Genomic DNA, 26,898 nt, shown 5'->3' with positions numbered 1-26,898 from the left:
AATATAAATATAAAACAGTAATAGATGCCACCTATTCCCCTAGCATATGGCATAAGGCCAATTATTGATTCATTTAATAAGGTTACTATAAAAATCATCATGTGGAAATTGGGACATTTCTTTTCCAAAAGTCACAGGCTTAAATTCCCTTAAAAAATGAAGACTGATAAATGTACTTTAATATAAATTATATTTACTGGCCCTATGCAACAGCAACTTTTTAAAATTGTGGTCAAACATGGAGTTGATTCACACACTAACGCTTTCATCTACAACCATCAAGTTTGGATCCATAATGTTTTTTTGCGAATGCAGAATTTGTACAGGGAACAGGGATTTAAAAATAACAAATTACAAAGAAAGTGTTTGAGTTGTGTGTGACAATGTATTGTTTGATGAACTGGATTTGCATTTCTGTTTCCCTGCGGCGCACGCCGTATGTTACGCAAGTCCTATTTCAAACACACTACATTATCTTATTTGTTGAGCATTGATTCATTTGTCTTTGAATATAAACAAAACATGCCAAGGGACTTGTCTCCAGGCAAAAGGCCTGATTTCTGTTCCACCATCACTTTGTTTAATGGGCAAATTGGGCCGAATGGAATGCATATAAAATCAGTCATTGAGTTGAATGTCAAGAATGACGAATGTGATTTTAAATATCATCTTCTGCCTTCGTCACAGTAAATGCTTTTCACCCTTAAATGTCATTTTATTTCCAAAGTTTGCTTTTTAATCAGAGGGACTTGTCCAAAGCGGTATATATTTTTTGCACTGCTGTTGTTTTCCTCTCTGCCACTCTCTGTGTGGCGGCATGGTGTTAATGTATTGTCAGTTCTTCTGCCCTGGGAGCTGAACCTCACCATCAGACAAGACATTCCTCCCTGAGCTGGAGAGTCTGTTCAGGTAGCTTCCAGCATTACAGCTGCAACTGTATCAGAGCCACAACACAGCCTTATCGCAGCAATATCAGAGATAAAGCGACAGTGGACATCCTGCACTGCCTAAGAGCTATAGAAAGTCGGATATACAGAATGTATGTTCACCTGTGTGTCAAACGTGTTGGAGAAATACATTGCCCGACCGGAAAAAAATGTCCGGAAGAGGACGGGCTCTCTGTGTGGTGTACATATAAACATTCTAAGGTAATAAAAGCATACATTTCTTTTTTCAGGTTATCAAACACTATAGACAATATACTTATTGGTATTACATTATGTTTATGCCTATAGATTTGACCTAATTGCTAAACAATGTACTTTTTTAGATGCTTTATCTGGACCTCATGGTCAGATTTAGGAGTTTGCTAAATTAACCTTGACCAAAAAAATCACTTAAGCTGAGACATCTGAGAAATCAAATTTGGTGCCTTACCAAAAGAGTAAGAACTTAGTAAATCCCAAATGTAAATGTTTCAGGCCAATGTATTAGTTTTTCTGTAATATCTACAGATACTGTATGAACCACACAGTTTACTGACTAAGAAAAACATCCTATACAGTCGTCCCTCACTGTAACGTGGTTCACCTTTCGCGGATTTGGCGGATTTTTTTTTTTCTTTTTTTTTTTTTACGGCGTACAGTATGAACGCGCATTGTGTTCTGCGCCCTCATTAAGCTAAGGGACTGTACTGTACACCTTGTATGTACTGTACACCTTGTAATCAGTCTCCTTGTAATCCACAAAACTTTGAGAGTGTTTAAATAAGAGAGAAATGTGAGAAAATGTTAATGCCTGTCTGAGAAAAGTGTTTAAAAGTGTGTGGTTAGGGGTTTTACGGTTTTAAAACATGTATAATAATGGTAAAAAATAAAGCTGACTACTTCGCGGATTTCGTTATTTTTGGAACGTAACCCCCGCAATAAACGAGGAACCACTGTATAAACCTTCATTTTGAGTTTGTTTTTGTTATATAAAGCATTGAAATATTAGACACAATGAAGAGAAAACACATTTAACTGAGAACTGTTATGTAACAGTATTTCAGAGCTGACCCAGACAGTCATTTTCCAAACCTCCACAGCTACAAGACATTAAAAGCAAACAACGTCTCCAATTCACACCTAATGTTCTCTTGATGTTTTTCGGAAAGATTTTCGATTTTACTTTTGTTTAACTGATGTGAAGATGTTCGTAGCATTTCTTCTGTCTTGAATGATTAGAGCAATATATACCAGTAGACACGAAAAACTGATTACAAGCCATGCTGTTATATATTAAGTAATATATTGTGACAAGCTAAGTGATACAGTCAGGGTGTCTGGCACAGATGTTTAAATATTATTTTCTTTCGCCTGGCTAAGCGTTTCTCCTCTGGACCGCTTCCACGTTAGCAGTTAGTCATGGGTAGTCTCTTTGGCCCTTGCAAAGTTACAGATGAGCTTTTACTGCAGCGATCAAGGGACCAGCAACTCCGTCCTGCTGCGGTGCCCCGGGTGACATGGCAGTGATGACAGCCCCTCCAGCAGCAGCAGCCCAGCTGGGAAACGGTCTGCCCGACATCCCTCTAGACAACCCATGCGAGTGGCTGGCACTGCCCTCTCCCTCAGAAGAGCAGGAGGGAAGAGGAAGTGGCTCATCAGGCAGGATAAGCTCCGGAGCATGTGGTCGAAAAGTGGGACAACTTGGTCACATCTGCGAGAGTCACTCTGCCTACTAATCTCTTACACTCATCCTCTCCTGCAGCGCTGCATTTCGGGATAATAAGTCAGACCGAATGAATAAAACGGCAGGTATTCAATACCAATTTCGAAGACAATTCAGACACATGAGGCTCATTTCTTCTAGCTCCAGCGCTGTGAAATTACAATACTCATTACCCCACCATGATTCAAAGGTGAGGATTAAAAGGTAGAGATGATTCACCTCTCTTCTGCCGTGTTGTTGTCGTTCTTTTGCGGGCAGTCATGTCAGAAGCTTGTAAATCTGCAGCAGCAGGGAAGGTTATTTGTTTTGAATTTGTTCAAGCTGACCGGCCAGGCCTGTGTGGACTGTCCTTGGGTGTTGACGTGTTCCTAAATGGTGGACGCTGCATTGACAGAGTGCTGTGACTGTGCAAAAAGGAGTAAATCATTAGGTCACCCTAACTGCGAGGGGACACCATTGCTTTGAGACATACTCTGAGGTGCTTTTTTTGGGCATGTTTAATTCAACAATAATTTGTGGGATATAGTCAATTTATTTTTGGTGGCTGTTATATTTGGCCTCTTGTGCAAAATGAAGTGCAGAGAATCTACAATAAAATACCATTAATCATCATATCATTATGTGTACACTCAGAGCCTCACATCAGGCCTCTCTGGGCTTTTTGGTCCAGACTGGCCCACCTCAATCCGCGCGTAGATACTGTGCCAACTCGGTCCGTTAATGTACTGTACATATAATCACACAAGCCCTTAATAACACTACTATACTGAATAATATCAATACTATCATCAATGGGTGGGCTTGGGGTCTCTGGTGAGAGAGATGGTGTACTGGGCACAAACCTGGACGTGAAAAGTAGAGAAATAGTATTAGGAATTACGGAATATGTTTGAACACCCCTAATATTTATGCAGATGTTTAATTGTTATTCAGTGTTTCATTAGTTTGAACTGTATAATGTGAAATTGGTCATTGTCTCCTTGTCTCTTATTTGATGTAATTTAATCTGAAAACTTCCATAAATAAGTGTTCAAGAAAAGCAAGGACAATAAACCATAAACATTGACAGAAAAAAATAGGTAAAGCATATTTGAACAAATTGGACAGTGGGCTTGAAGAAAGTTTATTTACACTTTAACTCTGGTGACCTGATTTGTAATTATAAAAATTGTGAAAAAGCAGATCTGCATGCTCAAACCACACCACTATAAAATATTGGGTAAATTGATCAGGATAGTAGTTTTCCACACTTTAAAACTAGACTTACACCACACGCTCTCTATTATGTCAAGTAAAGTTCATAGACAACGTCTCTGAACATTTAGTGAATGAGTGTTTATCCACAACATGTTAGCGAGCACACACACCTGCTATCACCACCACCAGCCTCCTCCTCCCCCTCCTGTACCACCGTGGCAGCGGCAGCCTCACTTCCACCGTCCGACGACACCTCCTCCTGAGAGGGACCCGCCGCGCCAAGCGCAGCCAAAGCCCCGGAGCCGGAGGCTACGCTACCGCCTCCGGCCCCTGCAGCAGCAAACATGTTTATTATATTTCAGTTGCGACTACTGGGCCTGTCGTACGGCTACTGGGCTGCAGTATTCACATCGAACGTGGCGCGAATATTCGTGTTGCGTCTTCCGTGTTAGTTTACTCGCTTGACAATGCGTCTTTACATACAAAAAAAAAATAATCAGCCTCTGCCGTGCCGGCCCATTACTGACCGGCCCACCGGGAAAACTCCCTACTCCCTATGGCCAATCCACCCCTGCCTCACATATGTGCTTTGATCATTTGTTTTTCATATATATACACACACATACAAAGACGGCCATCCTACAGAGGGAATTGCTTGCTGTCACAGTCACAGCCCCATGAAGGTCAGGGGAAAACGCACAGATGGCCTTTTACACTAAATCAGCAACTTTTTAAAATTATGGTCAAACATGGAGTTGATTCACACACCAACGCTTTTACACTTTCATCTACAACCATCAAGTATCTCTGAGCAACACACACACACACACACACACACACACACAAAATAATGCTAAGAGAAAAGTTATTATTGTGGATTATTATTTACATTACAAATCACATTTGCTTTTAGTTTGAAATTTGCACATACGTGCAAAGCTCTCCATATATATATCCCCCATCTGGCACATACTTGGGATTAAACAAACCTCAAAAATTGTGAGCGCCTTATTACCCTGCGCCTCGCTGTCTCTCAATCGATCAACAAAATGGCGTATGTGTAAATAATCCACCTGCTTCAATTTAATCTTGCGGATGTCCTGCGAGGCCTCCAGATGAGGAGCTCCTGTGGCTGAGTGCTGGTGTCAGGGGAGGGCGCGCCACGGCATCATAAGATGGTGAAGTGAGGGTGAAGAATGAAGTGTGACTAGACGGATATGACAGAAAGACTAACTGTCACCTGGGGTTCTCTGAGCCCAGCGGCTCCACAGCCGGAGTTTAGATGAGAGAAACAGTCATTAACCCTGTCACATTGATTCACTGTTAGCGATGTTTTTTATGACCCAGACTGTAGAATAAAGCGATTGAACGGCTGTAATCATATCCTTTCTGCTATTTTTGCAGCGTCTACAGACTCTGTTGCTCGGTGCACTTGTTTATTGTGTCATCAAAAGACCAATATATTGTGTTTTGCCATTACTGTGACATATTTGGTTTTCTCCTCGCTGCATTTCTGCTCAACTGTCTTTTGATTTTCTGACACCTGGGATTGTTCAAAAAGACTGATAGGAACCAGTGTTGTGTGATAATGAACCAATCTTCTGTCAGTCAGTGTTAGATCTCTCCACTTTTGTTGTATTGTATGTCAGTCAGGGTGCGCATACACCTAAACACACATTTGCTCTCCCTCTCTCTTTCCTATATATATTGAGCATGTTCTAGATTCGTTCTACCTCTCAGGAGCTGTCCTCATGCTGTTTGTTCATCAGACAAACCATCTGCTGAAGTTATGTGTTTTTCTCTGCACGCCGTCCCCTTGGCACACTACTTCACATGGCGGTGCTCTACCAATTATCTGATGCGCGCGGGACGCCCAGCGTGAGCCGCTGCCCACTGCACAGGCATGAAGTCTGTGTGTTCACACCAGGTAGCCTCTCTGCATGTCGCTGGATAATGGGCAGAGCCGGAGGGAGCCCTCTCTTCGGCTCTCTGCTCATCATTCATTTGGCGAGCTGATTAGCTCCTCTGTGTGACCGGCGATAATCGACGGTCCTGTGTATTTCATGGCCCATTTCAGAATTAGTGCAGAATCTTTACATGTTCAAGGCAATCTACACAGTGTTTGTACTGCGTCATAAACATTGCCCTTCGTTTCTTTGTGCAGCGTAGCATGTAAAACATTAAGGCTGGAGCTGTGAGTGGTTGTAATTACACTCATTCCTCGTCATTTTATTGTGTAACAATAGGGTTGCCTCAGTAATATTCTACGAGAGGAAGTGTGGGTGATCATAATGAGAATAAAGTATAAATTATCACTATTTTTTATTTTTGTAAGAATATGACAACAAAATGTAATAATAGTGAACTATATATTTGAAAGTGTAAAAATCTAGCACACCAAGATAGACAAAAACAATTAATATCATCATAAATATTGAATATGTAGATGTCATGCTGCTTTCAATCTGTCACATGGAATAGCAGACCGTCATAAATTCCTTTGTCTTAGAAGATTAAAACATCTCTTCTTCAAGATGTAGTGCGAAACTTTCTTGCCCTCTGTATCTGTCAGCTCTTTCCCCACCGCTCCAATCCTTATCAATATTTCATCTAAATTGATTAGAATTGCGCTTTAAAGTCGTGCGAGTGTTTTATGTCAAGCCTGTCCTAAAGCATGTCATTAATATTTTCGGGATTGATCTTTTATTTCGTAATAATTGGGAGAATTGAATGGGGAGATAAGCGTGGCTGTGTTTTCCAGCAGTGCCTCCACAGTCGGCGCACATGTGGTAAGAGTTAAGAGGAGTGAACGCATGCAGCCTACTGAACACCGGCTGAAACGTACAAGTGATCCTGCAGGGGCTGGGGGATATTAGAAACAGCCTGAAATTGAGAAATGTGATCTTGGGGGGGCTCTGTGGAAGAAAAACAAAGTTATTTAAGCCGCAAGCTTTTCCTCTTATTAAAATAGTATCAAGCTTTTATTGAATTTAACATGTTTATAGTAGGGGCAACATTGACGGCCCGTGTGAGTGTGGATTTTGCTGAGCCCCCGAGATAGTCATCTTTGTTCACATTTGCATGCAAATGGTGACTTACCTTGTGTGGGTGTGCGTTTAGGACTTTGTATTTGTGTTAGTGAATGTGAACATGTTGGTGAAGTCAGTTTTCTCCCTCTCATACAGAAGGTTACCCAGTGCAGCATTTCTGTTATTTGTTGGCATTTTTTAAGATGTTATTAGCGAGGCCTCTCTTTGGCACTCCATTACATTCCCGCCCTGTATCTAATAATCTTGTCATTTTCCACCACATTTCCTCTACTAAGCAGTCAATTAGTGATGCAATACTTAGCCGCCTTCAAAATCCTCCAAAAAAATTGTGTCTAAAAAGGTTAATGTGATTTCAAAAGCATAAAGTGGATGGAATAGCTTGGATGTAAGTGTGTCTTACTCATTAGAATTCATAACCGCGCTGACTTTATCCCAGACTGGAATCTGATGGAAAACAGGAATTGAAGGAGTCAAACTAGTGTGAACTAGATAGCATTTGCCCTATGCATAATTTATATTAAGAGAAACAGTGATGTGGTAATTAAAAATATATGGATTTAAACTGTGGTTTGTAAAAATGTGTGTTGCAGTACTTTAGCTAACGTGTGCTCTGGCACCATCTCGTCTTGTCGGCTGTTTCAGCAGCGCCTGAGTGACTGCAGCCATTAAGTTCTTTGCAGTTTACGTGACATTTATCAACATCATATCTGACAATAAACGTCTAGATGTTATCAGGATAAATAATTGAAAGATTATGAGGTAACACACAAGAGAACATGTGTCTCATATCTTATTTGGGAGTATCTATCAAGAGTGTGATAACCCTGCTTGGGCTGTTATAGTTTTCAGTAAAAGCTGTGGGTCCCTGTAGGCTCCGTGTCTGTATTTGTTATTTCAAAATTGGCACAGTTACCTCAACCTGGAGAGACCATGGACTCAGCTTCCATGAAGAAAAGTGTTTATTATTTTTGTGTTGAAGCGGCCTTATTTTGTGCTCTGCAGTCTTGGCAGATTCAGTGTGATGTCAAGGATGTCAATTAGTCTTCAAGTAGTGTATATTCTCAAATATATTGCGTCCTGCCACACAGAATTGACTGCGGCATTCAGAAACCAAACTTAGGTCATAATTATTCAAGTATTATGCGGTGACACCCTGCACCATTTCAGTCACTTCATTTTGTCGAAGAGCACTTATGAGAGTTCATACAGAGAGCTCTTTAAATGTTTTTCAGATGGAGAATGCACTTTTTAAGAGGTTAACTTTCAAACCGAGCTTTAGAAAAAAAAACTTAAAGAAACTCTATGGCAAGGTTATTTTCATAGAAATCTATACTGTACCTCTCAGTACAAGACTCGCGAGCATTAAACAAAACCACATGAGCTGCCAGCTGCACATATTTACATCAGGTTTCCCCCACAATCCACTTCTAAGGACTGTGCTTGTGGCCATCTCTCAAGGAACTGGGTTGTGATTCGTGGCATACAGGAGGGATCTAAAGGACAACTAAAGCATTTCAGTTACTGCCCGACAACAGAGGCAGAGCCTCCTCTTAATCTTTAGAGTCACTGCTTTATGTCTGAATGTGACAGGTCACAAAGCCCAGACTCAGCCCAGCCCAGGCTGATTCACGGCATCCAGCTCACGTTATCATCAGTATTGATTCATCTCCAATGTGTGTCTTTGTACTCCTCCTGAAAGCCCATTGGCTCGAGGGTCCAACCTGTTATCCATTGCTAGCTAGAGCATAAATATTTTCGTCCTCTGGGCTCACGTGTATACCCAAACAGTAGAGATAAAGGCACAACATTTGTGATAAGTATATATAGCTGCAGAAGGAAACTGATAATAAAACAATTTGGCATGTTCTTTAAGCATCTTGAACCTTTGACTCATTGCAGCACTGGAAAGTAGTGATAAGATGTCTCATTTCCGTTCACCTTTCAGCATTATTCATGTTGCAGAGGGGTTTTGTAGTTTTCTTCCCAAAGAAACCTCAATATGTCTGTGCTCAAGGCTTTTGAGGTGCATGCTAAGATCGAAGGAATAATAATTTCCTAGTAAATACTGTGTTTTGCTATTATCTTTAGAATTAGACAGATCGATGTTTGATTTATAGCTAATAAATAATTAAATAAAACTGAGAGCAGGAAGGTACAAAGCAAACCCCATAAGCCAATAAATCTATGTATTACATCAGACATGGATTAGATGTGAATTAATTGGTAACCTGGGTGCCGGACGGATGGGTGTCCAGCAGATTTTCCAAATAGGTAAACAGAGTTTTTTTGGATTGAAAGACTTGCGTTTGATGAGATCCTGGATGTACCCGTGTCCTAGCAAATGAAAGTAGTGACACCTCAAATTGTCCTGCAGTAGCACATTTATTTTTATAGTACTCTCCATGTTGAGAGATGCTCGGCTTACTAGCGTTTTTTTTTTTTTTTTCAGAGATTGTAGAGAAACATCAAAAAGCAGTCCCATTTTGATCTTATGCCTACTGCAGAGAGTCTGTGAGGCAGCCCGGCACGTGGGAGTTGCTCTCTCCTCAACAGAGCAATAAAGACCTGTGTTAGATCCAGGAGGCATATAAACTGAGAAGAGGCAGGAGCCCATCTCACATAAATTAGTTACCAAATTAACCCATATAGTGCTCACAATAGACGTGTGATTGATGTGATCCCAGGTCTGACCTCTGGGCCCCTAAGCCTGCGGCTGTTGTGCGGACTGTGGCTGGAGATAGGACGTCTACCTCTCATCAGCAGACAGCCAATCAGAGGGTTAAAGCCGGCATCAGCCCAAGCCTGGCTTACCTCACGCTAAAACAGCATGATGGTGCTTTTATTAGCTTTTAACGGATTATAATTGTCTGCTAAGTACTTGTCTGTCTGTCACACAGATGGAAGTTGAACCTTAATCCTCATTCTGGAAGCTTTCCTGCAGTTTTAGGTGAGGAGTTTTTTTATGCACGTTTTCATGTCTTTTCATTAAAAACTTCCAAAGCCTCTTTTCCTTCACAAAGCCTTTGGGAGTCCAGTAAATGTCTCCTGACACCTTGATAGCTGTGCATTTTTATAACAGGTCATAACCTGGGATGTTTAAATGACACTATCCTAAGAACATCAACCATCGACTTTGGAAATGTCTCACAGATGTGTGATTTTTTTTTTTCTTTTCTTTTCTTGGGATTGTTGGCAAGTAAATCCACTAAGCGCCAAGGCTGAACTACTCTGAAGTGTAAAACATGTGAGACGATTTATTATTCCTACAAAACACACACAGTCTCACATATGGGCTCGTAGCCTTGTGCCGATGGGACATTCACAGCTCTTTAGTTTTAATCTGCGCTTCTCATATAAACTAGCTAATTAGAATTAGTTTGACTACACTTAAGCTCAAGAAAAGCATATCATGGACGTTTATCCAATGCCTAATTGACACCGTAAAAGAAATACATATTCATAAACACACACCACAGACTGCTCAAAGCTGCCTCATACAGAATGTCAAATTTAATTGGGGCGTGCTGAAAGATAGATATGCTTACTGATTTGAAATATGACATATAATATAAAATACTATGGTAGCTTCGTTCATTTATATTCATACAGTTGCCACAGATTCCTAAATGTGGCCATTTTAGCATACCATCGATGAAAGATGAATTTCAATCAGCATAAAAATGTGACAATTTATATTTCTTCAGCTGTAATGCATTTTCATGTCAAGGATTTAGTTAAGTTTCTTTCACCTTCAATGATCCAAATGCACAGATAACATAGGTTGCTTTTATCCTTTTCCTCTTGGTTTTGCAAATACCACCCACTTCTTTGTCAACTTTGTTTGCTTTATAGATTTACTTCTTCAAAGTTAATATTGCAAGGAAAACAAGGAGTTTTTATAGGAACAGAGTTTCAGAGCAGCTCAGAGAAAGAAGTTTATGTAGTTTTAAAGATCAATGAGAAACTAAATTCTTTCCTGATGGTTGCCCTCCTGTTCACAAAGCTCAGTTTCATTTTGCAATAGACTGCGACAAAAACAAGTGAACGTCAACGTGCCAAACCAAATCTCAATTAAAGAAAATACAGTAAAAGACAAAGGGACGTTATCCACAAATACGGTCAATCAAAGGAAATGAGCAAGTGGCCAAAATGAAAGGGCTCTCGGGCTCAGAGCCGTATGAGAGGGAAAGCTGCTGTGATCTTTTCCCAGCTGCTTTTTCAATATGTCTTGGTGATAAAAGAGTGACCTGATCTCTTCCTGTGTGTGCAGCACGGTGACGGTAAAGCTGTCTGTTGACCCTGTTGACCTACGGGCACCGCAAAGCAGGAAGTGAAGTCTCTATTTGAAATTCTCACATGCTGCCCTGTGCCTCGGTTTTTAAATGCACCTAACCCCACCCAGCCACCTTACCCTACAACCAAAACAAAATGAGGACCCAGAAAGTGCATATGAATTAAAGATTGAGTCGCTGGTGAGGACACACACAGGACAGCATGTTAGCGCTGTGTGTGCCTTATTGTCAACATGTGCCTCTGTATGTTCAGGTCGCAAAGACAGTAGGACACTGTCAAAACAGAGCCGCATCCCTGTGGAGAGTGACACATCACACCAGCGTTACTCGGAGCTATAAATATCTGATAAAAGCAGGGCTGCCGTCCTTTTATGCCTGTTGGAGTTCCTCTGTTTATTTAAACTACTTAGTCTTCTGGAAACCTCTATTTTTAATCATTAAGTTGGAGATGAGATGAGTAGATGAGATAGGACTGGTGAGACAAAACTATTCTAGGAGAGAAAGGATATCAGACTTGAGATGCATTTGTGAAAATAATTTCTTTTTCCCAGCACAAAAAGATAAAGCACCAGCGTGTTTAGAGAACAAACGTGTCATAACCCTTTCATTAGCTTACCGTAGTTACAGTAAGTATCTTAATTAGACTATTTGAAAAATTATCGGGAACTTTTGCCTCTTTTTCTGTGGTTTCCAGTTTATTGTTGTGTTGCTATATCACAGCTGCCAGATGTGATATGGACTCTGCTGTGCTTGAAAACGTTTTTTTTATCCAACAGTTTTATTTACTATGAAAGTGCTACTAACTTTGAAGGACGTTATGTAGATCCTGAATTGTCAGAAACCCATATTTGCTTACAGCACACCAGGACGATAGACTGGGACCTGACAGAGGTGCTCCCTGTGAGGATCATATGTACGAACATATGCATTTTAGTTTGTATGATTTCCAATTTATTGTTGCCACTGCATTACAGCCTTTTCTGAAAAACAGATTATTCCAAAGAGCCTCGTCATCTGCAATCTTGACAGCTTCAATCGTAATCTGAAAAGATGAAAAAGCTTCTTGTGTACACCCTCGGGTTAACCCGTCTGCCTTAGGCGGTCCTTCTGGTTTGAGTAACAAACTTGTTGTCAGCACACTGTCAGTATTTCTTCAATGCAGGTTTTAAGGTATGAACCTCTGCGCTATGGAGATGTCCTCTTTTCCAGATAACATTTTGAATTGGAATTTTTTTAGAATTTCTGTGTTATATGCTGGAAATTTTATCAGTTATAGAGATTCCCCATTTATGGTCATACTTTTTTTTTAAATAAATGATTACGTGAGCAAATATGATGAACACAGCCTGATTGTAATCAGTGATCATTTTTGTCCTGTACTAGCTCAGCTTAGTGTTTCTAGTGAACAGACACGTCTCAGACTAATTCAGCTTCGCTGTCACAAGGACCGATACAGGAAAACATTCCTGCCCACTGCAATTAGACTATACAACAAATTACCTCTGGCCAGATCCTCTGTGGACTAATCAATCACTGTACACATTCACATATACATTTATGTTGACTTACACTACACATATATATACCACACATATTTATATCTACTGCACACTTAAATTATTTTCCTTAAATACACACTGCACAGTAATTGGTATTCTATTGTGTGTGTGTATATATATATATATATATATATATATATATATATATATATATATATATACACACACAATACATATTTTGCACATGTCGCACACAGTTTACATTTAATTTAATTTCCTTAATACATACTTCACAGTTAATTGTATTCTAGTGTGTGTGTGTATATATATATATATATATATATATATATATATATATATATATATTCCATTAGGTGTCTGTAAAGTGTTGGGTGCTACTCTGACAACAAATTTCCCTTGGAGATTAATGAAGTATCTATCTATCTATATATCTATCTATCTATCTATCTATATATCTATCCTTTCAGCAATAGGTTCCTTTTTCAGGGATCCCTTGAACCAATTGTGCCAAAAAAGCTTTTCAAAGTGTTGAGTGGAGGAGCACTTGAGTTTGAGGAAGGGTTATGCAGCAGGTAGAACAGAGTGGTGTGGAAAGAGCGGTAATAAATACGCTTCTTTTAGTACAATAGCTTTGTAGGTCACTCTGTGGAGAGGCGAGGTGCGCTCACTCAGCCGGCTGCTCCTGCAGAGCCTGCGCAGCCCACAGACACATGAACACGCAACCTTTAAAGAGGGATTTGAAAAGGTCAAAGCACAGGCATGCAGAATGGTAATATTGGAGTGTGCTTCCAGAGGTCACAAGGTCAACGTGGGCTTTATTCCTCTATGTTTCTCTCATTCGAGTGAGATGTTTTCTTGGAGTATGCTAAGAATTTAAAAAGATCCACTTTTGCACCATTTATCATTGCTGTGTTTCACGGTCTTAAGCAGATCCACATCTTCGTCTAATTGCATTCATTCCTGTATCTCCTTGAGAGGTTTTTTTCCACTCTCCGGTGCTGGGTTGACCCACTTCTCTGAGTAAAGAGGGAGTAAGAGTGTCCATCTGGACCTGGTTAGAGGTGTGGTTGAAACAGGCTTACTGGGGGCTGGTCCGTCCCAAAACACCACCCTGATGTTCTCCCTCACTCCCTCAAAGGCCTTGTCCCTGATCCGCTTTGCAGCTCAGTGGCCGTTTGACACATAGAGACTCATTATTTCATTATTTTGCCACTGGTTTTTCATTGGTTGTTACTTATGAATCTTAAGGTACTGTATGAACCTGGGGTTTCCTCTTAAGGGAGCATGGAGGATTGAGCCGACTGGGTCTCCGCCACATGACAGAGTGGGTGCTCTTCCTCTTTACTTCTCGGTCCTATGTGATATGACTCCATGCTTAGTGACTCTTCTTCCACTGATCTAATTAGTCCCTCGACGCTTCTTTAACGGCCCGTATTTATCAGGAACATTAATTAGTACCTCGACTAGATGTATTACTTTGAAAAAAAGTGGATGTCCTTGTTTATTAAAGTATTAACAACAGGGGGGAAATACTCTCTCTTATCCCCTGGTATTAGTCACTTTGTGAGCCGGCTCATTCATCATACCCTTTCTGCTGTGTTTTTTCTCCTACTTATCCTTGTTTGTCTTCTTCTAAGTGCACATATAAAGTGCTGTTGGATTAACATTATTAATTATAGCAGCACTCTGTGCCCTATGTTACACCGTTGTCGCATTAACAAAGTGTCACCCACCTTTTAGTCACTGAGCTACAGTACTGAGGCTGGGAGATAACCGGCCCTTGCCTTGGTTCCAGTCAGGTTTAAGTAAGCTTACAAGAGACAGTGTTGAAAACAGGGCTGGAAATGAGGAGGTCATTGATTTTTCTAAGCGACAGTTAGACCGAAACAGATACTGTATTGATTGGAGACTTCCTTGGCATAGCTGTAGAAAGCTGGAGTGGAGCTCGGAGGCTTGGAAACATTACTGTGTGAAGCTGTGTGGTATAACCGTCCATCATGCGCGACATAGACTACCTCAGCATCCTGAGCTAATGTGGTTCGCTGCATAGAAATAAACCACCAATTGCTCTACCGCTCTTCTCCATCCAATAAAAATACCTTGCCATCCTGTAGTTATTTTCCAAAAGGCCAGCTTGTTTCTTTAAACCTGACCTCCTGAAACTCCCAACATGACAAGAAGCATGCAGAGTCTCACTAATGTTGTTCTCTTTCTCTCACTCTCTCCATCCCTCCTCCCCCTCCTTCTTTGTTTGATATTACCAAACAGTTATCCCACTAAAGACAATAAGTCATTGGATACTATTTTCTTTTTTTCAAATATATTATTGATGTTTTTTATTTGGTCTGTCATCATGCAAAACGGTTTGATTCATATTCACGAGTTGAATAAGCCGCTTTCTTCCACTAACCATGCTAATTAGACCCACGTTTGAAAGGGGTGGGGGGTGGGGGGGAGGGTAGATTGGTGTTTTAAAAGCACAGTGCTGCTTATTTTAGTAACGCTCCACTCTGATCATTCAGGCTGGATTGTGTCTCTCGTGTCAATGGCCTAGAAGTCCCTTATGGGCATTCCTTCTTATTTCTGAGTGGCCTATAGTTAGTAGTATCGTGGCTCTACCCTGAGGTGCAGTACAGCACACATACATACAGTAAAGACACTGTGTGGACACTGACACTAATATTCATGGATATATTACAGTCTCTCTGAGAGAAATCCTGCAAATCAGGGAGACTATGGAGAATTACCTTTCTCTCCTTTCCCCCGCAGCACGGACAGGACTGCGACACTATAGGTGATGACAGAATGATGCCTTCATTTATTATCATAGATTAGTGAGATTATTTTGTTTTAGATAAAAGGCAATGTCAAATCTTTTTAAACGTGTAGTTTGTGTAAATCTGTGAGTTGTGTATTATTCCCATTTGTTCCATCGCACCAACAGCTCTTTGAGTTCAATGGTCTTCTGTTATAACTAGTTGGTAATTCAGCTTGACAGCTCTCTGGTCTTCTCTCAGCATGAAACCAATCTGCTCGCATAGCGGGGCCGGGCTAATTAGAAGTCGTCTTTCTCCCACTACAAGCCCTAATCCTGATCTAGATGATCTTCCTCATACATGATTTTTGATCCTTGTTGCACTTTGCATCGGAAATCAAAAAGGCTAATCACACTGTTTTTGAATAGAGCCAAGTAACAGCAAATGCCATTGTAAATGAGGTGAAGGTTGATCTCTACAGCATTGAGGCATGAACACTCAACTGAAAACAACAATCTCTGAATGACATTTGTTAGCACAAATGTGCATCAATCAAAAATATGCTTATTGTGTAAATCAAGCAGGAGTCAGGTATTGTGTACGATTTTGTAGTCATAGAAAAATCATCTGGGATACACACAAAGAAGAAGAAAAAAATAACAAAGAATAAATATTATCAGAGGAAATTTGCCGTGAGCAATTCATGTTTTATGAAAGGAATATCAGGTTGTGGTGTTCATGCTGGAGTAGATTCTTTAGTCCAGATATCCAGATGTGAGACGTTCGTGTTAAGACCAGATGTAACGGTACCATTGTGTCATGATCGTATAACAGCCCGTCACTGGGCCTTTGAGTGACTTGATCTACTATTACACAGCTGTTTCACGTCAACAAAAAGTGAAGACTACAGCGGGTGACACTCATTTACACAAATCTCCATGGTTTGACTCTCTTGTAGTTGATGAACCTGCTATAAACCACGTGAGCCATTTACATGCACAATATCTAATCAGCCTCCCATCTCCAGAGCAAACACCTCCAGGCAACTCCTATCAGTCTGCTGCCAGTTACAGCAACGCAGAGGAAACCAAAACCAGACAATTTTATCTTAACTACTGCTTTCGAAGACTCTGATTCCTTTTTCCTGACTTCCACTCCCTGTGAAACAATGTATGCTTATTGTGTAAATCATTTTTTTTACAAGCCAGTGACAACATCAAGATATGTGCCTGACTACTCGGCTTTTGTCATTGTTTTTTCTTTATTGTTTTTCCGTCTTAACATCATGACTGCTATTATAACATGCGTTCATTTTCATCAAATACTCTGCTGAATTGTCTCAATTTAATAAGGATTTATGTGTCCCGCAATGTTTAACTATTTTCTACACTTTCATGATAATCCTAAGCCACTGGCCCCTCAGAAAGCATTTTACCTTCTGCCAGTCTGTCACTGTGAATAAATAGCCCCAAGACTCTACAATTCACATTGAACGAGAGGTTGTAAATTTGCTTGACGCATCCGACAAAGTCCAGATCAGATCTTCATTCCCCTTTGTAAGTTATGTCAAACATCACCTCTGCTTTGAGGCTCACTTCCCTGTTTGATGTCGCCCACATAGCCATATGGTATCGCTCTCAGGATCGTTTTTTCTGTTTTTTATTTCCTGCCATGACACTCATCCTGTGTTTTATTTAACAGTGTGTAAATCGTATAACCTCACAGGGGCTATTGTGGCATTTTAATGTGAAAAGGATCACCTTTTGGTTGTAACACATGTTCACTTATACTTACACTTGCATGTTTGCCTTATTTCATTATTCTTTTTCATTGCCTTGTTAGACACTTAAAACCTCCAGTAACTGTTATCACAGGATGTTTTTGTGTAACATAATGAGATTTAAAATGAGTGCGTCTATATGGGTGGCAAATGGTAGAAATAAAAAAAAAAATACCATTTCTAAAGCCAAGGTGAAATAATGAGTCCTGCTTAGCTGATTGTGTGCTGTTTGGATTTTTAGCATGAAAAGGGATTTAATGAACCATTTCTCCGAGGTTTGGTGCCAGCTCTGATGCAGACAGGGGATACGCAGGAGGAAAAGAAAAGTGTATTTATAGTTCTGCCTGTTGGTGTCTTGTATGGGCTTTGTTATAAAAGTAACAAAGGGGTAATAGCTTTAGCCGGAAGAAAGTGTATGTGAAGCCGAGTACTTTCTAATGAGTGTTAGAAAACTGACCTTTCAGCATTAACCTCCACAGGAAAGAAAACAAATCACAGCATGTGTGTTAAACCTTAGATAACTAACAAAGTTATTAGCATTTCCGTGTAGTGAGGCATAGAACAGCCCACGCACTCTCTCACTTATATGCATTATCATGGTCAAGTACAAACAGGGTTACAAGCCTACACAGCATTATTATGAGAATGCACAGGACGAAGACACAGCTTGTCTGCCAGCAGCTGTAGCACATCCGTTTTTGCCGTAGAAACACGGGCATGTTTGTCAGATAGATTACAGGTCACTGGTGCCTCGCCAGATCCAGGCTTGTAAGCAGTTCAGGCAATTTTGCCATGGGGAACAGTGATTGGATTCCCATTTGTCTGGCAGCTTTTGTGTAACATTCAAACCAGAGAGGACCTGGCTGGATCACACCACATATTTCCTCCCAGGAAACCCCCTCATAACCAGTCAGCCTCAGACAGGGCAAACATACAGCTGAAAAGGAGACACAGGACATGCCAAACAAGCAGACAAAGGCATGCAGTGAATGCTTCAACTCCTGCATACACAATAGGACGACATAAAAAAAATGATTTATCTGAGAAATAGAAAAGAGACATTTGTGTTGTTTTCTTTTCCTTAGTGCACATTGGTGTGTGTTGTTTGTCTGAGACTGTTTTCTTTCTATGAAAGCTGCTGGACACAAAAGGGTTTGCCCTTGTTTTGTGAAAACTGCTTCCATCTGACAAGGAACACACATTGTGTAATGACTTCATCAACCTGAGCAGGGAGTAACAGGTTCAGTTTAGAGGATGTCTATACCTGGCTGCACACAAGCCCCTTTGAGAGAGGGCTGAGTTGGCTCTTATGGGCCTCCGCCCAGAGACTGAGCAGGTATTGACTAAACAGAAACAGGAAAAATGAAAATACGAGTGGATCTGACAACGGAGCAGGATAACTCCTGTGTGATCCTGGAGAGCAGATGAGGAGCCTCAGAGCCTGACACATTCGCACAAAGCACCAATCCTTCAACTTGACATGTAATACTGCCTATTGGTGGTCAATATGGGAATTGGGAGCACAGTGAAGGTGTCAGAGGCCAAGTCATTGCTTTAAAAAGAGCTCAGCAGGATGGATGAAATTATGTAGTTAGATTGCAAGCAATTAGATTATATCACTTCTGCTCTAATAAGAATTGATGTACACAATAGATATAAGTTGTAGAACTTCGTTTAGTTTTTTGTTTCAGATTCACGGTATATATGTTGTTGACATTTTTGACAACCATTGGCACTGTGGAGCAAATCTTTAATGAGGGGGGTCCCCAATATTGTCTTTTTTTTAATTTATTTTTTACCAATTTTACCAACAATTGCATGAGGACATGCATGCACAGCATGAGCACAGGGGGGCATGCTAATGTTCCTGCCAAATGCAGAGGGACATAATGTTTATTAACAGTTGGTGGGCCGTAAAAGCTAGCAGTGAACCAATAAAAAAGCAGAGCTGAACCCTCAAACCAAGGTTTTATGAGGTTGTAAATGCATGCAACATGTTTATGTTTTTTTTTTGTGGGAAATGTTGCAAAATTGTGTGAGTTGGTTTCGGTTTGAAAATAGTTACAAGCTGATTATGACGTTGATAACTCAGGTGCAAGTCAATCAATTTGATCATGTAGCAAGTTATCTTAAAGGTGAGAAAGCACCATTAGATGTATCTACTCTCAAAAAGAGGAAAATAATGTTTCTATTTTTATGCCAATAAAACTTTATCAATCCCTTGTAAATGTTCAGAAGTTGTCACAAAAATCCTCCCTCCATCGTCACATAGACACACATACTATGCTTTACAGCAGAGGTTGTCATACACCGGTGGCTGTACAGAGGTCAGATCATTACCATTGCAGTCATGGATCAAAGATACAGCCCTCATAATAGTCTTTCCTTTATCATTCCCCTCTGACCTCGTCCGCAGCTGCACTACCTCTCCTCTCTATGATTAGAAAATGGCCCAATCCTTCTCCTTCACACTGACACCGGTCCATATGTACTCAACACCAGTATTCCGTCATTATGATCATTTAACCATCCATATCAATTGACACATTTGTCAGTGGAGTCTGTTGGCCATATGCCAAAAAATATGCTTTATTATGGTGGACCTCAAATCCCTGCAGGCACTTGTGGTACTGACCTTTCCCTTAGAGCTCCTCCAATGTACTTACAGGTCCTCTTGTTGATAGGGAAGTACTTTCATTACTGTTATTGGTTATGTACTACTAAACATTTACAGTTGTTGCAGTCAGGCAAAGTCAGTTACTGTTCCTGTGGGAGGTTATTGACATTTTACTTTACTCTGCTGAAACAAGCTCACAGAAAAAAAAACAGCCACTTTAGAATAAATCCAGCCACCGTGTTTGGTGTAATCAATTCATCTTTTTTCACATGGCACCATCATACAAAAGTAGGTTAGAGTCCCATACACAAATAGAAATAAACAGTCATTCCTAAATACACATACAATACGTATACATACTCCCATGTTCATTTAGGAAAATGCTCAAATTAAAAGAAAGGTATTTAGTTTAAATTTAAAAGAACTCAGTGTCAGACCAAGTCAACAAGCATTCTTCTGGTGTATAAATACTGAAAGCCATCTGACGAGATTTAGAAAGTGCTTTGAGCACACGGAGGAGATGTTCACCATGTGACTAGAAAGAGCAATGTACTGTAAAGCCAGACTGGCCAATGATTTGTGAACGAAAAGGACCATTTTGAATTGTAGTCTGAAAGCAGTGACAATTTCTCTTTTTGTCCTGCTTAAAACTTGTGGTTGAGTTGTGTTGTACTCTGTGGATTGTTTAGTTTGGAATACCCATAAGCAGAGACTTGCAGTAATCAAGTCTGCTCAGAACAAAGGCATGCATTAAGGTTTACTGAGTCAGATTGTGAAAGAAAGCTGGTCACATGTTTTTCGTGAACTGAACTCCAGGTACTCAAAGACCAGCTCTTCTTATTGGCAACATTTACTGAAGAATTTAAAATCCATAAAGCCTGCCCTCCTCTTTAGAAATACAAGAAATAGATTTTTCCTCCTTTTTTTTAATCAGATAGCAAAATGCTTCTGCCGCTGGCAGCGAGAGCTGGCATATACCGCTCAAAGCCTGTGAAAGTCAAATGCTGTCTCTTTCACTTTGAGAGAACAATTTTTGAAAATGTGAGCTAAAATGCTAGATGCCTCAAGCATTCTGTACTCCAATTTTTGTCTACAGTACCATGCAGCTATGAAGCCTGAATAATACAGTAGTCGGAACTATTTGTTCAGCTCTAATGTTCAAAAAATGTGAGGCACTTGAATTAACATACAAATTGCTGATATATATTATCTTACGGATTTTTCCGGATCTAGCAAGGCAGCATTTTCCTGTCAAAATGTTTAATATTCTGCACGGCATATATAGTCTTAGAAGCAGCATGGCGATGTTTTACACTGATGAAATAACCAGGCGGCTTACCAGAATGTTATCACTTCTACTTAGTCACACTGTGCTGAGCACTCATGCATAATTGTATACATAAGCATTTACAAAAATCTAGCGTCTGTTTAGCAATATTAGGCTGACTCCATTGACTATCCTATTGGCCTTATCATGATATAGTGATGTCGACTGGCTTTGGAAAGTAAGAATTTGAGCTCAGCACTTTCTTACAGGCTTTGGTCGTAACCATGCTTTCTGATAGCCCGATGTCAGGCTTCTCCTTTGATGTATGGATGGAGGCGTTTTGTTCAAAGGGATAACCTTTTGTGGGCACTTCTTTGAAATGATAATTCAGCAGCTTGCTGCAGGTGGAGCTGCAGCTCTCCCGGCAGACGGGGTCAATCAAAGTCAAATGGAAGAGCTGCTCGCAGCTTCACCCGAGTAGTCGGTGCCAGTGCCTGGCTGAAGCTGTCAGCCCCGCCGCCGACATAATCCCTACCGCTAGTAAAGGCAGCGGACACGAGGGATGTCACTGTGAGGAGCACATTTTAAGCAGCAGAACGTTGGCTCGGTAGCTGTAACAGTCACGAAGAATCTAGGAATCTGTATATGTGTTTTGAGTGTTTGCACAGCGCTGACTACTATAGATGCCTGTCAGACCCAGGCAGAGTTTTTCTAAGATGTAGTCTGTGTGTACCAGTGGGTCATGGGGACACAGGTGTGTGTAATTGCACCCGTAATAGGGACTGGAAATGGTCCACCTGCCTCAAAGTGAACCCTCTATCCAATCCAGCTCTGCCGACAACAAAGCAGACTATCACTCTCTGATTATGGCTTTGATGCTGCAGCTGGAAGGCTGTGTTTTATGGGGGGATATTTCTGGCTCAGGAGTAATTTGCTGGAATTATTCAATCCGTCTCAAACAATGACATATACTATACGTGTATGATCCAACACACAACACTCGTTTGTCATACAGTGTATCACATGTCAGAGATGAATAAATCCCAAACAAAACACACACAACATGTACTGTGTGTATGTGTGAGTGTATGATACATACAGTTCATTATGGCCAAGTCACTGGAATGGATTAGTGAGCTACAGGGCATGCTGGTGTTTACTCTCTGGTCATGAACAAATAAAGCAAAAATGACTACATTATTTCAGCAAGTGTTAATTTAGCATATCAGTCTCCTGTCTCTGTTGTCCATCTGGATGCAGTCGTTCACGTTTCTGAATAAGCCAGTGTCTCGGTAACAAGGCAGCACAGGACACATAGACACTGATCTCCCTTGGGTTAGGGCTCCAGCTGGAGCAGACATGCTAGGGCAACCTGTCCCTATTATTGTTTGTGACAGAATCAAGAAGGAAATGCAAGTAGCGAAAGTGCATGTGTTGTGCCTGCACGTCAGAATTTGCTGGCAGAAGCCCCAATGTAATTATGGGCATGGGTGGCCAGCTATGACAGCTCATCTGTCAGCCAGCCAATAGGAGTCCGGGACACCTGGTGAGCTCTGCGCCAGAAGGATGAACCACAGATACACACAAATTAAAAATCACATACAGTATTTCATGGAACAAGAAATATAGGTAAAATACACTTTGACATGGTTTCATGCTACTCATTAACCTTGTTACACATGCAAAGCTAGCCACTCCCAAATGTTGTTTCTCTTCATTTCATATGCCATGAAAATTAGTTCAAAAGACAAAGGTTGCACCCCTGGCATTTTGATTTTAATTAGTCTCATTTTATATTCAGAACCAAGTCACAACAAAGAGACATTGGTTGTGAATTAGTTATTATGCTAGAAGAAAAACATGTTCTGAAAAGGGTTTAAATTAAATCTTTAACCTGTATCATTACCTTTTCTACAGTACAGCATTAGTGTTGACAAATATGTCAGAATTGTCTGTACATTGTGATAAGATAGATAATTATTGCATTGATCCCCTAAAGGGAATTTATGATCCAAGTAGCTCAAGACATCACACAAACATAATATATACATACACTCACTGCACACACTATTGAAAAGGATTGTCAAAAAAAATTAAACCACACATTACTCAAAGTTAAGATTCTGCTTTTTTTCAGATATTTCCACACAGTTTTCACATATTATCTAGGATTCATCGGGGATGAAATAATTTATTTGAAATATTTGAAAATGTTACTATGATTTAATTAAAGGAATACCTGAAAAACATTTTGATGGTGTTTTTTTGAGGACATACACGGTTTCTGTCAAAACCATATAGTCCATTGAAGTCTTAGACTTTCCCAAATTTGGCCGGGTCTCAAAGTGCGACAGGTCACGCCAACTACACAGTATTGCTCCTTATTGTGCAAAACACATTTCTGTGGACCATCCCTCCCATATGCAACAAGGGGACCCAGTCATATTGCGCTCACTCTTTGGCAAAGGCCCTCCAATCAGGGATGAGTAATGACTAGGCAGGCTTGCATGCGGTGATCCCAGCTTTCTAATTAGTCTTCCATTAACTTTTTCATCCTTGGCAGCTGTGGGGTACACGCTCAACAGACACAGACATACCCGCACCTAGCAGCCTTAGACCCAAATATTAAGCTTCATCTAAATTCAAAATGTAAAATGATGTATTTAGTAACATTTTCTACTCGACAGTGTGCATTTAAATCAAGCTGACTTTCAATGTAATTGGCCAAAAGAGCATGTGTTGTTTTTATTTCCAAATTTAAATATAGGGTCAGATGGTTTTACTGTACCACATTCATCAGCGACTCAGAGAACAATGAAACTTGCCAGAAATCATATATAAGGACATTTTTATTTACTTTGTCTGGTCTTTGGTGTTGATGGCTCCACTATGAAAAACTAAAAGAGCATGCAGTTCAGACCTGTGTCTTCCCTTTATGGTAGTTACAGTAATTACAAAAACACTGTTGACATGTGCTTTTTGCGCGCCAACTGGCTGCCAGCAGCTTGTCACATATACAAAAACATCGGCTTACATTTTCAAATAGTAGTTTTTTGGATGAACTAATCACATAGTGGGAATCTAAATGGTTACTTTCTGGCCTGGGGGGCGATTTACAGTGATAAAGGTGGAGCACTAGTATAACAATTAAGATTAAAAAAAAAAAAGGTCAATGTGGTAGGTCAATACAAAGGACAGAGCATATCTATTGCCTCCCCACTGCTCTCAACATGGCGGCGGCTGAGTCGGCAGCTCACGACTCACAGTGCTAACAGTGCAAACAGAGCTGACGGAGTTAAAAGTGCTGATCTGAGACTGGCGCTCCTCGTAGGGGCTTCATTACAACACAGAGAAAGAGAGCAACTTCATTGTTTGCTCAAGTAGACATTACTCCACTTTTGCTGCTATATTAATAATGTCGAACAGAGAACCTTTAAATAAGAAAGACTCATAATGCCATTCTGTGTATCGGGTTTTCTTTGTTGTATGTCTAATAATCATCAATATAAAGCGGACATATACATGTAGCACGGTGGTCTGTTATCGCTAATCTACATGAGAATAAACATTGTCTTTTGGGTTTATGTGATTATAAATATCTGGTGGATGTGATTTTGGTTCAAATTCAGTTCAAATGCTCTACAAGATTCTTGGTCTATGACTATACTGTACTGTAGGTGTGCATGCAGGAGATGTGCTGACTTTGAAAGAACAAGATGTTTTTGGGTAGAATTTACTTTCACAAAGAAAAAGTCACAGATCACCTTCTCAGTTGTATTTGATTCATTTTATGTTGTTAAGAAGTCTCGGCCAGCAGTGTTTGTTGACAGAATGTCAGTGCTCTATTCTGGCATTTCTGTTTTTTATTTAGCATCCTGGTCTGGCTGATATCTGTCAAAGACCATGTGATGTGTTTCTGATCTGTGGAATAAAAGAAACTTGTCCAAGCCTTCTGCAGAATGTGGACAAGCTGTAACAGAAACTACACAAAGAGAATGACAGAGAGGGTGAGTGAGCCAAAACCATGAGTCTACATGATGCGGATACTAAGAATATAAGGCTTTGCTTTAGCACAAGTTGATAACTAACTAATATCTCTCCTTTCCTTTATCACATCAAACACAACATAGGAGGAATAATGTAATCAAAGGAGCGTGTGTGTGGAGGGGGGTTTAATACAAGGCATGAATTTATGATTCATCCTGGTTCACAGTGCGCAGTCAGTTTTCGAATGGCGCTCCATAAAAGAGTGATGAAAATTCCTGGAGAGCTGCTGTCCTGTGGCCTTCCAGCACCCAGTGGTATGCACTATCTTTGTGTATTATCACATTTTTCACAATCTGTTTGTCAGCGAGCCCATGACTTTAAGGAGGACTTAAAGCTTTCTTTTTATTTTTTGCTCCCCCAGACATCTAGCAAAATCAAATGTTACCTTCCTGGATGCAGCTCCTAACATTTGCACCAACACTCAGATCTTAAACTATGAAAAGATATATGTCTGTATGAGCACCAGAAGGGTGCCTCTTTGAATCAGATCCTTCGTGTTGGCCAGGGTCAAGAACGAGGCTAAAGCTGGTGAGCTCTCTTTATTCCCCCATAACATTACTATCTTGCATGAAAGAGGATGGGGAGCGTAGAGCTACCATTATGGCTGTTGTGTAAAATTGGCATTATTCAGTCAAGCGATTATCTGCTGCCATGGTGTATAATGCATCTCTGTGACTGTGACTGATGTTTGCACATCTAAGACTCCAAAAGGGTGAAATGGTGACCTCTTTCTCTGCAGTCTTTCAAAAGCTCTGTATTGGACTTTTTTTAGACACATTATTACAGTATGAAAGTGTGGCATTTTGATAGCTTTATCTGTGTTCATAACCTGACCGTAGTCCTGCTGTTTACAGTGTAAAGTATAACCAACGGAGTTGTTTCTTTTTATTTTTACATCTAATTATTTGACTAATGTCTGGGCTACTGAAAGCACCAGGGGTAATGATGCTCTCCAATTTAATCATTGTTCTGCATTTGGGGAAAATAAATCCTTCTCATACTACAGTGAATACTTGAATGATTTTGGCACTAAAGGTGGAAAACAAAATGGTTTCCAGATTTCTACTGAGCCAACAAATAGATGTAAAATGATTCAAATATTCTGGAAGTTAATTCACATGTAATCCTTTGTCATTACAAACTTTTAGTCAAATATCCAGTGAGCTTTTTTTTTTTCCAGTGAGAGTATTGTTTGAATCTTTGTTCTGTTAATAAAGGAGAGAAGGATATTCTTCTCTTCTAATCAAAGGTTGTTTGTCAGTGCCAAAAATATGATGCCAAGGCTGCAACAGTGTTTCAGAGTGTTAAATAATGCACAAATGATTCACACGTTTGGTAGTTTTGGGAGATCTGGTTAGCATCAAGAACGAATACAGACAGCCAGGTCATCCGGAGTCATTAGAGAGTTTTAAATCTCCAGACAATAAGGGAAAGGATGAGTGGCTGGCATTGATCATCAACATCCACTAAGCTATTCACATTGTTACAACCTGATTTCACATTTACTGATTTCAAACCTTTTCTCACAAACATCCTGCAGCAGTAGGTTTTGTCTTGGCAGCCATCGAGTGAATCGTAAACAGATTTGTTTTCAACATTGCACATATAGCTGAAAGCGCTGCACATTGTTGGGCTGTCTTGGTTGACGCGCCTTTTCAGTGTCGCATGGGTGTCGGGAACAGTGGTCTGGCAGACCGGGGTGGTGGTTCCCATCTTCAAGAAG

At 40.3% G+C, this 26,898-nt stretch overlaps 1 protein-coding gene across 4 annotated transcripts in view; it reads left to right on the top strand.

The window, feature by feature from the left end:
- The window catches only part of macrod2 (mono-ADP ribosylhydrolase 2), a 377,376-nt gene that overhangs the window by 317,786 nt on the left and 32,692 nt on the right, over positions 1-26,898 (top strand). The gene's annotated exons all lie outside the window — the stretch shown is intronic.

The sequence above is a fragment of the Clinocottus analis genome, unplaced genomic scaffold (assembly GCF_023055335.1).
Source record: "Clinocottus analis isolate CAN_PGR_092001 unplaced genomic scaffold, fCliAna1.0.p SCAF_8, whole genome shotgun sequence".
In the NCBI taxonomy this organism is placed as follows: Eukaryota; Metazoa; Chordata; class Actinopteri; order Perciformes; family Cottidae; genus Clinocottus; species Clinocottus analis.
Note: the sequence above shows the minus strand (reverse complement) of the source record. Positions and strands in the feature narration are given on the sequence as shown.